This window comes from Gopherus flavomarginatus, chromosome 20 (genome assembly GCF_025201925.1).
Source record: "Gopherus flavomarginatus isolate rGopFla2 chromosome 20, rGopFla2.mat.asm, whole genome shotgun sequence".
NCBI classification, from domain to species: Eukaryota; Metazoa; Chordata; order Testudines; family Testudinidae; genus Gopherus; species Gopherus flavomarginatus.
The window spans coordinates 21,681,963-21,693,525 of NC_066636.1; the positions used below are offsets into that span (position 1 = coordinate 21,681,963).

General features: G+C 42.9%; 1 long non-coding RNA gene across 1 annotated transcript; it reads right to left on the reverse strand.

Moving 5' to 3' along the window:
• Nucleotides 1–457: 457 nt before the first annotated feature.
• On the reverse strand, nucleotides 458–10,680 carry LOC127038115 (uncharacterized). The gene is made up of 3 exons (XR_007770585.1): nucleotides 10,595–10,680; nucleotides 3,596–3,682; nucleotides 458–1,192 (listed from the first exon to the last, which is right to left on the reverse strand). It is a non-coding gene; the product is annotated as an uncharacterized LOC127038115 (long non-coding RNA).
• Nucleotides 10,681–11,563: the final 883 nt, after the last annotated feature.

Below are 11,563 nucleotides of genomic sequence, written 5' to 3' on the forward strand. Positions count from 1 at the left end.
AAGGGATGTTTCTGAAAAGATCATTATGTAACTGGCCTTGCAGGGGGTGAGGGATGAGGAAATAGGTTTACAACAATCATCCTTTGGTTGGAACAGAACAGTTTTGACTATAAAATGGGTGTTCTCTTTAGGAAAAGCCACAACTTGTCTTATGAACACGGGTTTCTCCTCTAGCCTGGGCGGCGCTGGAGCTGAGATGTGGTTCCTAGAATGGGTGGAAAGTTCTCAGGAGAACTGATCCAAAAGGTCCTAAGAGAATCTATGTTGAGATCAACCTTAAACAAATATCTTTTTTTCTTTTTTTTTTTTTTACTCGTGGGTCTAAAAATCCCGTCTCCGAAAGATGAAAGTTTTTGACTTTCAGCTGAGCGTAGCCTTTTGAAAAGCAGGGGGAGAAATATGATTTGCTAGAGCATGAGCTGGCTGGCAGAAGTCTTGATTCCACTGTGCGACTACGGAGGGTCCTTAGTCTAAGATCCTGCCTAGTAATTCAAACTTAACGAGTGTTTAGAGCAACACATCAGACCTAGAGCCCTGCAGATCTTTGAACCAGAGCGGGGTGGCTCCTATTCCAATTTTAAATCCCTGTGGGGAGAGTTGAAAGTTTGTTTATTTGAGGGTTAGATATTCTAGATCGCTCAGACTTTGCCTAGATGATTCTAGCCATGACAGTCTCTCTTCTCCAACACTTCCCTGTGGCTGATGTCCAAAGAATTTGCTTCCAGACGGTCTGAATGCTGGCTCTGGAGAAGAGCTCTGGGGAGCTCGAGGCTTATGTCTCCACCTCCCGCACCTCATCTCTCTCCAAACTTTGGGCTTACACATAATCAACAGGCGCCCAGGGATGTAGTTAGCACAATCCTTCCACTGCTGGTGGATTTCAAGGCTTTCTGCTTCTCTTGTACGAGAGACTCGATGCTTTTGTTTCGTGGAGGGATAAGGAAGAAACTGGCAGGTGGGAGGGGTTAGAAAGGACACTGGGCTGAAGTGATTTCCTTCTGCATTTGTGAGCTTTAGCTGCGAGCTTCCTTTGAAAGAAGCTCGCTTGTTGCAAGCGGAGAGATGTATTTTATTCAGGGTGCCTCTGTCAGTCTCGGTTTTCTTTTGGGATAGCTTGCGTGTCTTTGTACAGGAATCTTCCTTTTTTTAAAAACTGCCGAGTAAAATGTTCACGCTCTATGTTGTGATACGCCTGGAAGAAAGACAGAAAAGTTGTTCCCAGCAGAGAGTGATTTAGGTTGCCCGTTAAAAGGTTGGCTTTAAAACAAAAATAAAAATAATTGCAAGATGCAAACTACATTTTGAACCAAAAAAATATTTTCGGGTGCCACTCTGATAGATTTCTTAGTCCACAGCATCTTAGATAAATAAAATGTGTGTGTGACTGTATCGTGCATGGGTGTATCAAAATAAAATCAATTTTAAAAAATCCTACAAATATTATAACAACTTTATTAAAAAACAAACAAACAACCTTTCTCTGAAATTACTTCTTCCCCAGCCAGGTAAAAGAATATGCAGCAACATTTGAATACTGGAACTAAAGAAATACTAGTGCAGAAATTATAGATGGGTATATGAAACATATAGACATATATAGCCTGTATACATATTATAATACGATATAAACATATCATCCATCTATTATAGACACTATATTTTGCAATATATAATGTCGTGATATTTCATATATTTAATATGCATAAATATTAAATAGATACTATCTAATGTAAAATATACACAATAATGTATAGCAGCTATATATTAAATCATTATTTGGCATTATATATCTAATCTGATATATAATACTAGGCATAACATTACAGATTATAATACTATCAGATAACACGAAGAAGCCAATATTCTGTAATAAATTGCTTATGTATTTCATAGATACCGAATGCTAATATAATATATATGTATATAACAGGCATATCATTTCTATATATGATATTTAAAAGCTACTGAAGCTCTTTATAATATTAAATAGTTTTAGCTATTTTATATAATATATACTTATGCTATTTACGTTCAGATGCCAAAGGAGAAACTGCTTTTTTTCCCTATAAACTTTAACGATTGAGGAAAATTTAAAAAAAAATAAATACAGCGATTTCGCAGCTTAATTTTCGTTTCTCCCAAAACACCAACTTTCTCTCCTTCCCTCAGTCAGAGAAAAGGGGAGTTTTTGCTATAGGGCCCGAGAAGTAGGATCGGGCCCCGAGGGGAACCATCCTGTTCCCAGACAGGTGACACACGTGGATTGTGGGGGCGCACCAGCTGCAGGAGTGAAGGCGGTAAAGAAACCCAGTGTAAACTCGACGTAAAGAAACCCGAACAACCCCACTCGGTCCCAGTCCCTTCCAGAGCAGGTTTGCTGGGCCAGATCGTTGCCCCTTTCGAAGCAGCTGAAAAGAGGCCAGGGGTGTGTATGAACTTTATCAAAAGAGGAGGGGGGGAGATTCATCCTGGTTCCCCTGTGCCAACCGCTAACCCGGTACCATCTCCCTGTTGCATCTAATTGCATCTCACTGGGGAGATGTCCTCCAAAGTCACCTTTTGCAACCTCGCTGAGGGAATCTGTTCAGTCCCATCGTGTGTGTGTGTGTGTGTGAATGTTTATTTGTGCTTTGCCATGGTGGTTGGCTGGCTGCATCACTCCGGCCCTGGGCTGATTCTGATTCTCACACTCACACACACCGCAGAGCACTTTTCAGCCACGTGCAAAACCTAAGGTAGAGAGCGGAGCGATTGGCGTCCCCGTGCACCACAAGCGGGCGAGAGCCAGGTATGGGAATAGGACGGGTGATCTGATGCATATTTAAAATTAACCCCTGTTCTCTGCTCCGGTATCCCCCCTGCTCCTCCGTTTTGTGTGTCTGGCGCTATCTGACCGGTCTGCCCAAGTGTCTCCAGGTGACTGGCTCTGGGTAAGTAGGAGCTGAGTTAAAATGTCCCACAGTTCGGGGGAGGGGAAGCTCTTTGGTGGGCTCCTTATGCCACGGCGAGGTCTGAGATGGAGCCGGGTCAGGTCCTAGCACAAGGAGTGCTTCCCCCCACAAAACTAACCAAGCCTGTCCTCAGACTGAGCAGTCTCCTTGAGCTGAATTCCTGGCTGTCATATCAACTCATGCTCCATTTTTGCATCCATACAGCCAGAGGATTCCCCGTCTGTTGCCTCCAGAACTTCAGGCGGAATTCTGGCTAATCAACGTGTGCAGCTGAAATTTTAGATTAGGTTTTTTTCTCCCCCACGATCAGGGTAGAAAAAAAGATCCTATTATACCATGAGGTGGCTAAAGTCCTTTGATTTCGTTTCATTTTTTTTTTAAAGAAGCCTTTTTCCCTCTGCAAGAAAGAAAGAGAGTAAAGTTTGGGAAACCAATTCCTAAAAAAAATCCAGAAGGGTTGCATTGTTTCAAGGAAACGATTCCTTTTACCAAGTACCGTATCTCTTCAAGGTACCTGCGCTGTCTGACCAGCTTCAGACACAGAGCCCCGTTTCTCCTGATCGGTGGGTTGTTTGTTTAAATCTCTCTTCCCTCCCTCCCCCCCCCCCGGCGCGCTGTGCTTATTAACAAGAAAAGAATCTCACCTTTAAGCAGAACAACGTGCTGTGCTGGGTGACTTTAATGCTCGCCAAACAAAAGGGAATTGGTCAGCCGGGTCTTCTGGAGTGTGGCTGTAGGAATTAGGACCAAGCAAAGAGAGAAGTTGATGGCAAGGCAGTGAATTGAAATGGGGAGGAAAAAATCATTAAAAGAAGCAGAGGATTAAAAAAACACTTTTCTTTTCAACAAAACTAAGAAAAAAATAATTGAAAATGCAAAAGTTTATGGATCTCTCTCTCACACACACAAATATATATATATATATACACACACTTCATGTGATGTGTCCATATTTACATATATGAGCAATGTATGTATATCTTGTCTGTGTACAATATGTATGTGGTTATCTGCTTTGGGGGGTATGTGCATATATAACTACCTGTCCCAAGATATATAGTGGGAAAATATATCTATCTCCTGTGAGTATAGAGGTGTGTATGTATATATCTACCCACATCGAGAGAAAAGTGTGTGTGCGTGTACTCTCTGCTTTAATATGATCCGATCTCTTAATACTAACAAACGTCTTTTGACAGTATCAGATATGATAGGCATATTTATATCATGTGTGTATGTGTTTATTACATGCAACATGCACTTACACGCATATTGCATCTTTTGCATTTATCACACGCCTATAGCTAATAGAATACATAATAATAGAATGTAATCCGGTTCTGTGTCTTAAAGATTTGCCTACAGCCAATTGTGCCCGAATTTAGATGATGGTGTTAGGAAGTAGTTTGAAAAGGGAGAACTGGATGGTCCGAAGTGACATATTTGAACTTCACTACAGAAAGAAAAGCTACATCAATACGAAGGGGGAGAGATGAATTCTTCAGCTTTTTTGACTGCAGGAGACGTCTCTGTGTTACTTTCGGCTTGTGTCGTTTTTTTTTTCCTCTTTAAGAGAGGAATAGAAAATAGATTTCAGACTCAAGGCAAGAATGCAGACTAGCTGTTGCCAAAGCAGGAATGCTAGAAAGAGACATATCAGTTCAAAGCGGAACACCAGTCCGTGCTGTATGCTCCTTGTCTTGTCCCAATCGTCACAGATACGAATGTCCCAACGCTGCCTTCGCGCTTGCAAAGTTTAATCAGGAAAAAAATACACTAGCCCAATCCCCCAATGTCCTACCCAGGGGGTTGTTGGAAAGCACCATACGTTCTGGCCATCTTTGGGGGCGCCCACCGAAAAATCTCAAGTTTGAATCCCCCGCTTTCTCCCACCCAGCTCAATGTGCGGGAAACTCCTAACAAAATACGCGCAACACAGCTGGGTCCATTCGACTCCGCGCTGAACAGCAAGAGTCGAAGTGGGGTTGTGGGAAAACGTTCCTGAAGGTTAAATCGGTCTAAACTTGAAGCCACCTTCCCGAAGTTCAGAAAGGGCGAGAGCAGAGACGCCGGGGCGGCTTGTCAAGAGAGCTCCGCTCCTCAACGAAGTGGCCGGTTTCAGCAGCCGGCGGAGCACAATGGGCGTTTGTAGGTGCTCAGAACTTCTCAAGCCACTTTATGTAGGTGCCTAAATAGAAGCGAAACCCTTTGGACTGCGTAATCTGGGCTGTGTTAAAGGGACCCCCCCACACACACACCCTTCCCCCAAAGACCCGAGGTTCCATAAGGGAATCGGTGTGTATCTTTCCCGTTCTTTTCTCTGCAGAGTTCCCATGCCAGAGCGGGGGCACGTCCCTCCCGAGAGGGAGAGATTGTTGGATTCTTTACGATGCTTCCCCCCCTCTCGTACATGCTCTCAGCGCAATGAGCCTAGAAAGTATCTTCTCACCTTTCCATGTCTACCACGGTTCATGGCCTGGGAATACATGTTCCTGCACCAGCCTTTCCGTCGCTCCCTCGCTTAGAACTGCACGGGGAAGGCTACACTCGTATGACTTGTTTGTGGTGTCTGCCATATACATTGTGCATATGTGTGGCTCCGCTATACACATCATGTGTTTTCTGCAGTTAGGCCTCGGTCCAAGCCCAGTGGGATCAATGGAAATCGGTGGATTTGATTTAAACCTAAATACAGTATAAGCGTCTAACTGTGTTCGTCTGAGAGTTATAGGTGTATGGAATCATAGAAACGCAGGTCTGGAAGGGTGTGTATAATTGCTATATATGTGTGTACTTCTATACACATACACACTGCATATTTATACCTACCATATATACATCTATATTTGTTCCTAAATACACACACATATATTTCTGCCGTATAGAAATGTGTTTGTTCACGCTCACACACTCCCAGAAATATAGCTATGCTTTTTCTGTGCACAAAACACGATGCTTCTTATGTAGATACAGTTTCTGCACAAAACACACACATATATTTGCAGAATAAATATAGGCTGTATTTTAATGGTGTAGGTGTATATAAGTGTGGACGGGTGGGTGTAGTGGATAGGTGTGTACACACACACATCCATCCCACTAGATAGATATATGCATGTATATATGTATACGAATGTTATATATAAATATTTGCATCGCCATCTACATATATGATATAGATGTATGTATTTATATAAATATTACATGTTTATATACAGATCATGGGCTGAGGGTCAGTTCTGAAGGTCCCTTTACAATGGCACAACGGTGTTAAGGATTTTTAGTGTAACAGAATAAGACCCTACAGCTGCGTGTGTGTGTGTGTGTGTGTGTGTGTGTGTGTGTGTGTGTGTGTGTGTGCGCGCACGTGCCTTTGGCTAGTGGTATATTAACAGCTCTGTTTAGTCAGCAGTGGCATATAAAGTTTTAATACAGTAGATTATAAATGGAGAAGACTAGAAGGGGAACAGACTCCACATCAAACCAAAGCTTACATGCATTTAACACATGCAGCTGTTAATCATATTGCAATTACTATTTACCCTGCAAAGACAGCCCGGGAAGGAGACTGCATTGTTCCCCAGTAAAATACTGGTCCCTTTTAGACTAGGCGAAAGTGGCCAAGTTAAAGCTCTCACTGTCTAATTTGATACACAGCAATTGTTTCGAAGGGAAACCAGGACATGGCCCGGAATTCTTTACTGTCAGCAATTCCCTGCCAGTGACTAGAGGACTGCCCAGCCCTGGCTGGCACTGCTGCGATTTTTCAGAGGATCTGAAGGGAGGGGAAAATCCAGCCCTGATTTCAGACAGGCACAGACATTCCTACGCTCCCCGCGCCATATGCTGCAGCCGGTGGGAACGGAACTTTTGCTGCATGTTCGTCGGAAGCTTGCTACATAGCTCCGCGGAAGAGACTAGATTTTGCTGTTAGTAACAAGGGCCTTTTCTCTAACATACAACATTGCTGTCTTTGCGTTTCTGATTTGTGTGTGTCAAACACGTGGGTGTGCACTTTCACAAACCCCTTCAACAGAACGTTATAGTTTATGTTGGCTAAAAACATTGCCAAGGGATAGTCTGTCTATCTATCTATCTACCCCCATCCACCCCCTCTATCTATCCCCATATACACCCATCATGTATCTATCTATCCCCAGCCACACCCTCTATCTATCTATCTATCTATCTATCTATCTATCCCCATCCACCCCCTCTATCTATTCCCATATACACCCATCATCTATCTATCTATCCCCATCCACTCCCTCTATCTATCCCCATATAAACCCATCATCTATCTATCTCCATCCACTCCCTCTATCTATCCCCATATACACCCATCATCTATCTATCTATCCCCATCCACCCCCTCTATCTATCCCCATATACACCCATCATCTATCTATCTATCTATCCCCATCCACCCCCTCTGTCTATCCCCATATACACCCATCATCTATCTATCCCCATCCACTCCCTCTATCTATCCCCATATAAACCCATCATCTATCTATCTATCCCCATCCACTCCCTCCATCTTTCCCCATATACACCCATCATCTATCTATCTATCCCCATCCATCCCCTTTATCTATCTATCCCCATATACACACATCATCTATCTGTGTGTTTGTATACACACACACACACACACACACACACACATACACACCACATTGGTTATATCTGTAACCAATATAAGCTATAGACGTCTGATTATATACTCCAAAGCAATATTATATATTACTGTACAAGAACACCTCTATAGAAGTCCATATCTTATGTTAGCTACAGATTTATAATCCTGTATGAACCCCGTACAGTATCTAGCTTTAGATATTGTCCTGGAATATAGTTTATAAACCTCTTCGGTTTGTGTATGCTCTAGGATAATAGATATTGCTGATTAATGTGTCTGTGTATCTATTAATTTCTAACTACTATATATTTGTTTAAAAAGGGAAAATGCCTATTTTCCTTTGCTGGGCTGAAACCTTTGGTTGGTTGGTTGGTTTTGTTTTAAAGATATAACATCAGATCAGCATAAAACTCCCCAAATCTTTCCAAAGGTAAAATAAAGAAACAAAACAAATCCACATTTACAAATGAAGCTGAAATCTCCAAAACCGAACGGTTTTCTTTGCAGGAATTGTCTTTAAAACCCCCCAAACAAAAACAGTCCCGTAGAATAAAGCAAAACTCTGTGGTAAAGACGAGAAACCGTGGCAGTGCTAGGCTGCAGATCAATTCCAACCCATTGAAAGCAGTGACGACATATGATCTTCATGTAAAGGCAGAAGTCATCGCTAATTTTAATTGCTACTTTGGAGCATGGAAGAAAATAAAATCCATTTCTTTAGCATAATCTGGTCAAAGAAGGAACCTCCCTTCCTAAAATTCAATCAAATGACACCATGGCCTAACAAATCTGGATTGCTTTCTGCAGGAAAGTGTGTGTGTGTGTGTGTGTGTGTGTGTGTGTGTGTGTGTGTGTGTGTGTGTGTGTGTGTGTGTGTGTGTGTGTGTGTGTGAGAGAGAGAGAGAGAGAGAGAGAGAGAGAGAGAGGGATACGTTATTGAGAATAGGCCAGAAAAAAAAGATCAGTTGCATATTGCCAAACTCAATTGCACATGGGCTTTTCAAAAACAAATGGACACAAACCCAATCAAATTATGAAATATGTTTCCCTAAGAAAAAAGGATGTGAAATTTCCACCTTGGAAAAGAATCCAAGAATCTATCTCCTTTAAGAGGATGTCCCATTTCTGTCCATTCAGGATAAGTTTAAAAAAAAACCCACACGAATCTAGATCAAGAAGCAATTAGGAAAACACATAATTTATTCCACCTGTCTGATGAAATATTGAGAGAGAACATATTATCCTGAGACCTATCTTCATAGACCTGTCCTATGGGAACTGAACTTTGCACCTCTGAGCTTTTTAAAGATTTGCCCTTATATTTGTCAACTGTAAACCAGTGACACCCCCAGTTCTCTGACATTTACATTGATCCGGAAGGGTGAGATATGCAAGTGGGTAAGGGACCCCAATAAGGGAAGTCAAATAAATTATTCACATCCTAGCAGGGTTGCACAACTTGTCATCCCTTACGTGGAGTTAACCCGATGTTATATTTGTGCTTTTGCGGTGTTTGGGTGACTGTACCACTGTTAGATTCCCTGGTTGCTTCTCTCCTCCCCACCCCCCAGCAAAACATGAAATTATTTATTGGTAGGAAACGATTCTTGTTTTCCTTTTGATTTTCAGGATTTACAATTCTCCAAAAACATTAACCCAGGTGGGGAAGGACATTTGATTAGGGGTTAGCCATTGTTGTTCTTTAAATGAGATACGATTTGGGGTTGGTGTGCGTGTGTGTTTGTGGGGAATCCAAATTCAGAGGAGGAAGCCAACACCCTGTAGATTGTAACTGAATACATTGGCACAGCAGTAATAGAATCTGGGGTAGGCTACCAATCTTTTCCTCCCAGGGACATCCAAATCCATTACGTTCTTGCTTCTGCAAATATATCTACTCAACTTCGATCGGTGTTCAGCTAGTGGCAATGGGATTTGTTGTCCCAACACAATCCTGATCCTTTAATAGGCGATCAAATGACCCCCGCTTATAAGATTTCAGGTAACTCTTCAGGCCAATGTCATGCCCAGAAAGCACAAGGAGGTAATGTGTTGGTACACCCGGAAAGCAAAGGCGCGTTGATTTTGGTTTTGTCAAAAAAGCTTGCAGTTGCCTCGAATCTAATGAAATGGGGTAAATATACTGTCAACGAAGCAGAGTTATCACATGAAAATTCCCTGCCAAGTCTCGCGGAGAGCTAGCCAGCCTTTTGTTCCCGGGAAGCTGATTTTTGTTGATTTCAGACCCATCTCGGAGCTGGGCACCCGAGATTTTATTTAAGGAGGGTTTTTAAAATTATTTTGCAGTGTCCCAGACTGCGGATTGGGGCTGCCTGGGGGGTGGGGGTCGGTGCTTCTGTCTGGGGCTGCAGAAAATTGATGCAACGTCATGACATGATTATCCCCCGCTTCGTTGCTGCTCTGTCTATTTCACATGGATACCAACACACACACACACGGACCTGGGACAGGCAGGGGGGGCACACGTTAACTTCTGCCTAATTCGGCTCCTATATATCCTTACGTCTCGCGTGTCTTCCCCCTCCTCCAAAACTACGCCCCCGATTTTCCAGCAAGCCCCACTTTGGAGCAGTTAAAACCCTGCTGGCTTGTCGAACCGGAGAGCAATCCGCTCCGAATTTAACTGCTTCCTGTTTAAAACCAGCAAAAAAGCCATCCAATACCTTTCTCTCCCCCCCCCCACGTTTAATCTCAACAGCAGTGCTATAATTCTGTGTCATCGCTAAGAAACGCTGCTAGAATTCATCCTGTTCGCCTCCATAGCTGTGGATATAGGGGGCCATATTTGCATATATGGTAATGAGCTTCTAATTGCCAGGCTGATGGGCTTTGCTGATCGATTGCTATAAATACACAGGTTCAGAAAGCTTTGCAATAGTGCTCCCCCCGCCCCCTTTTCAAAACATCCTCGCAATGTACCAGTTTGAGCTCCCAATATTTGCATATCAATTTTTTTTTAAATATAATACGTATACTTTACGTATAGGCTACGTGGAAGTCTCCTTTTGCGGCTCCTATATATCCTTACGCCTCGCGCGTCTTCCCCCCCTCTGTTTTTCTTTCCTTGTCAATTCCATCTTCAGGTTCCCTCCTTGAAGAGTTTTTTTTTCTCCTCCGAGGATTAAAGGAAGAGGGGAGAGAGAGAAAGGAAAGAAAGACAGAAAAGCTGCAGAGACCAATTTCTCGTCTAGCGCTATAAAAAGAGGAAGATTGACGCGAAGATTCCTTCCCCATCTGGGCAGCGAAAAGCGAGGGGGCTTCGGGGCAGACCCACGAGGTAAGCATCAAAACAAGGACATGGGATTTTTTTTTTTAAAGATGCTAATGCTTATGTTCCCCCTTCTTTCTCAGAGCAACAGAGAGGAGGAACCAGGGAGGACGAAGTTAGATGTCTGTTCTCTCCCCTGCTTTGGGGTCTGGATCCGATAGGTAGCATCACTGGGCTGGTGTCGTGTTTTTTTTTAAATCAAGTTAAAAATATCTAGCCAGATCTATCCGCGTGCTTAGCCCAGAAATGGAGATGGGAAGCTTCCCAATTCATGGGGCTCAAAGAACACCCCCTCAATTCCTTGCACCCCATTTGCATTGCAAGGGAGAATTTCTCTCTCTCTCTCTTTCTCTCTCTCTGGGTATGAAAAGCGAGCAATCAGGAGGTGTCTCTTTTTAATTATAATTACCCCCCTCTTCGCTTCCTTTCTGCTAATGAGCAATTTTTTTAGAAGGGGGGAGAGGGGGAAGCCAGGCTCACGTGATGTTGGGGGGAAGGCGGGTTTTAAATCAAGTCCCATAGAGTGATAACAATATGAGATTTGCGAGAACAAAAGGCTTGCAGGCTTTGGTTGCTGAACACGTCTGAGGCCAGACAAGCAGCTCAATTTATTGGAGTTGGTGAGAAAATAATAATAATAATAATAAAATGTAAAAAAAAGGAAGGGGAGGGGAGGAGGTT